This window comes from Pteropus alecto, unplaced genomic scaffold (assembly GCF_000325575.1).
Source record: "Pteropus alecto unplaced genomic scaffold, ASM32557v1 scaffold135, whole genome shotgun sequence".
Classification (NCBI taxonomy): domain Eukaryota; kingdom Metazoa; phylum Chordata; class Mammalia; order Chiroptera; family Pteropodidae; genus Pteropus; species Pteropus alecto.
The window spans coordinates 706,771-711,392 of record NW_006438076.1 but is presented as its reverse complement, the minus strand read 5'-3'; positions in this window follow the sequence as shown (position 1 = coordinate 711,392).

Genomic DNA, 4,622 nt, shown 5'->3' with positions numbered 1-4,622 from the left:
AAGGATTGGATGATGTCCACTCACATTGGTGAGAGCGATCTTTACCAGTCTACTCTTTCAAATACTAATCTCTCCTGGAAGCACCCTCCCAGATACACCCAGATATAATGTTTTGCCAGCTATTTGGGGATCCCTGAGCCTGACCAAATCTACACATAAAATTAACCATCATATATATATATGCATAGAAATTTAGATATGGACAGATTAGATAGATAGATAGATAGATAGATAGATAGATAGATAGATAGATAGATAGAGAGAGAGAGATAGATAGAGATAGATTTCTATATCTACGTATATTGAAAAACTGGAGTTTACTCTGATGGATCTATTTCCAGTCTAACACCACAGGCTTTCTCCTTTCTCTATTTGTAATTCTCTTATCTGACAATAAGCAATATGGTTTCCATGAAGCATACTAAATGTACCCACTTAACGATCCTTCTGCATGTAACCAGTCTCCCATCTCTGTTGCACCCCCATCCCCAGGTGACATGTTCCTTATTCCTTTCCCTGCTTTGGCTCTCAATTTCCACCTGTCCATCCCCACTCTATGGGCACTCTCCCTACCCTACCCTAGGCTGTGCCTAGCGTGTCCTCCTCACCCAGTTCAAGCCCTGATACCCATGAGAGGCTGCTGCCCTAGTCCTCCCTGGGTGTTCTCCTCTTTACTCCGCTTGGGCACCACCCCCACACTCCAGGACTCTTCATGCGGATGTCATTCTCATCCTATTTAGGCGCTGATGTCACCACACTCTGATACTTACCTTGCTCTGCTCCACCTATTCAGGAATAAATACTCCAGATGGGGAAGCAGAAGGAAAGGAAGGGAAAGGAAAGAGGGAAAAGAAGAGAAGTGGAAAAAGGGAAGATCCGTGAATATACGTTTAAAACTACACAAATCTCACTGATGAGTGTATGTTTGGCTGTAAGTGGACACAAGGAACCACAAGATTCGTTATTTTGTGGGTTCGCCTGCCTCTGCCTCTCCTCCCCTCCACCCCCACCACCACACACACACGTCCTTTCGTACTTTCTGATATGCAGGATCTGAAGAGCAGTAGAGAAAGGAGAGGAAGGGATGGGAGTTAACCAGAGAGGCCAATGAGCTAGGAGATAGTTGGGAATGGGGGTAGGTGGAGAAAATGAAAAAAAAAAAATCTTATACTAGTATCCAGGGGAGAGATCGGAAGGGAGCAGAGGACAGGATAGGGTTGGTGAGTGTGGAAAAGCAATATTCTGGGATATGCTGCTAGTGTTTTTTGCTTGAAGCTGGGGTAGAGAATGGCATGACTTTTGTTGTTACCTTTGGTTGTTGGGTGGTGCTCAGACACAGCAATTAGAGACGTCAGGATCTACTACATTTAAAGGTCTTTGTCCTCCATTAGACTATAAGGACACGAAGGGCAGGAACTGTGTCTAATTTCTTCTCTTGAATTCCTAGCACCTAACAAGTGCCTGGCTTTAGAAAAGGGTCTGATCCATGCCTGTTGTTTGTCAAACTGCACCCGCTGGGCAGAAATGTCTGAAGTCCAGCTGCTCCGTCACGGTTAACTCCAGAGAGACACAGAGAAAATAAAACATATGAGAGAGACAGTTAAAGTGTAAGCCCAGAGCGCTGCTATAATTTGCAGGTGATTTCTGCTGAGTCAGGGTTTGGGGGCTAATTGGTTTCCCCAGAAGATTTCTTTCTCCACTGATTGTGATAGTTCTCTGAGGCTCTGGCTTTCAGAAATGTTTAATCAGACATCACATGTATTCTAGCAATACTTTCCAGACACTCAGCTTTTCCTGACAAACTTCTCTTTCTTTGTTCTTCCTGTCTTTTCAGGAACTTCTACTTATCTAGTGTTTTTCAGAGTAACTCAAAGTTTTGTCATTAAAAAAAAATACAGAACATATGACCACCAGAAAACCAATTTGTATCTATTTGAGAACTTTAAAATGTGGAGAATGCAGACTCTATCCAGAGGTACTCAATCTATAGGGAAGAAATATGAACCTGCCACTAATTTCTGAAAAGTAAAGTTAGTTGGATTGTAGCTTAAACCTGCCTTTAAAAGAGTGTTCATGATGATTCTCAGTCTTTTCCTTTGACACTGCATCTTTATAAATGTCAGTGATTACCTGATCAGAATCCAAGACACAAAACTCTAATGAGTCTAATTTTTCAAGTGGTTTCAATCCAGCAACCAGATCCTGGGGTTGCTGGTTACACTCACAGCCAACTCTCGAAGGAAGGTTTTAAGCAGATGGGAGTGAAGAGGGCGCAGTAGAGGAAAGCAGGGTTTCCATCCCCACGATGACCATCACGGCCAAGGACACAGTCATCCCTCAGTTGCATGCTTAGGAGATTTGCATTCCTAGAAGATGCTAGCCTTTTACCTATGGAGAGGTTTGATTAATTCCAAGAAGGACATGCTGAGCAAGGTTTTCAGAAAACTCTGGAAGTGCCATAAAAATCATATTCACATACAATGTACACTGAGGTTAAATCTTACTTTGCAAGAAATATCTAGTTTTCAAGAGATTTTCAGATATTCAGGTTGTTGAGGGTTAATTACAAATGGCCCCACGGCTTTACATTGGCAAATACCCAAAAGACAACAGAAGGGAAATTGGAGTCTAAACTACAGCATGGCCTTGTAACTCACATGCAGTAGGTCTCTGAAGGGAGTTTATTCTACCTTCGACATTTTGGGTAATCACAGCAGATGGACAAATGTCCTTTATGCATGAGGGCCTGCTGGTTTTCCTGAGAGAAACTATGACAAAAAGATAGAGGGACTGGTACTTGTTTTTCCAGGACAATCTTAATGCAAAAAAATATTAGTTTACTCAGAATCATAGCATCTGTAGAAGGTGAAAACTATCCCTCGCTAAATTCTCAACCATTTTGGTCTCTGAGAAAAAAAAAAAAAAATGAAAAGATTGACCTAAGCATGGAATTTCCTGGTCTTCGTGGATTTACAACCAAAACTCCAGCCATGGATGACCCAGGTCATAAGTGCTAACTGCACAGCAAATTCAATTACTCCAAATTCCAACACACCACCCTTCTTCCTGTCCTTTACCCCTTTCTCATCATAATCTGCCCTAAGCCATCAACACCCACTGGGGTGTCTGAGCCTGAGTGTAATCTCTCAGAAAGCTCAGAGCTAGCAATTAACGCTGAGGATGACTCATCAGAGGGAGAAAGCCATGTTCTTGTTGAAGAGCAGTGACAACAATCAGCCCTAGCCTGGCCCAACCAGCACAGAGACCAAGTACATCAGTCCTGTCTGCTCTCTCCAGCCTTCTCCTAGGACAGAGAAAACAGCATTGAGATCTAAGAAGTAATTTTTCAGGACTTTACCACGGATCTTCTGACACCACAGAGGCCCTTACTAACGAATAAAGAAGGAAAATTCTTGAAGTAGTTTTATTTGCTGAGATTTTGATACCATGGTGCAGACAACATGCCTATCCTTGGTCTGCTCTTCCCTTCCTCTTCCCCTGGCCACATGTGGTTAAAGACCATTATTTAGACAGACGTCATAGAAGGTGGGGTCTTTGGGTGGTAAGTGGCAGGCACTGGCTCAGGCTTTCTCGAGAACTAAGAATTTACTGTGAAACCCTAGAGGGGATGAGGGAGACAGGAATATTGTAGAAATGGACAGACAACCTTGTGGAGCCTGGAACAAGAAAGCTACTAGAGTCCAAAGAATTCAAAGGAGGAGGAAATGCTCCTACCTTCCTGTGACTAAGATACCCTCTTTACATTTTCTCACTTGTCCTTCCACTGCCATGTCCCTCAATTTCCATGTTTCCCAGTAAACATGCCTAGCTCATTACTTGCTAAGCTAATTACTGTCACTTCACTCTAAGCACCTCAAGGTTTACTTGAAGTCTATGGATTCGTCGTCCTTGAGTCAGGGCCCAATGGTGGTGGCCAGGAGGGTCAGTTGATACATAGCAGGCTTTTTTCCAAGGTGGGGCTGTGGGGATGGCAGGCACCCGGACTGGTTGGCCTAGGCCGTTCCTACTGCCAGAGTACGGGATGACCCAGTGTAGCACCTCCTGTGAAAGGAATCTCAAGCCCCAGCTTCCAGGCCTTATTTGGTCTCCATGCTTCAAAAATCTTAAATTACGTATGTAAAGTCTAAAAATGCCGTATTACAACAAGATACTACCTTTCCACTGAACAGAGATTAAAACATGGCATTTGGGGAGGAAGGTACCAACGCTGACTAAAGTGTGTTATTCATTTTCAGTTGACTCTTACAACAACCCAGCGAGATGGGCATTACCCAGCCTAATTCATAGCTGAGGATTCTGAGGCTCTGAAATTATGTTAAGAAGTGGACTTGGCCCTGGGCCTGTGATGTTATGGAGCCATTAGTAATTCCTGACTCTTCTCCTTGACACCTGCCACAGAGGAGACAAACTGGTCCAGAGGGAGAGCTGTTTCTACCTCAGTGGTGAAACACAAAGCCCTTTACAGTTTTCAAAGCATCTTCACATGCTTTTTCCTGTAACATGCATCACTCTCCTCTTGTTTACTGTTATCTCAACCCATTGGAATTTAGGTTCCATGAGGGCAGCTTTTCCCTGGTTCTGTTCCCACCAGCATTCCCACA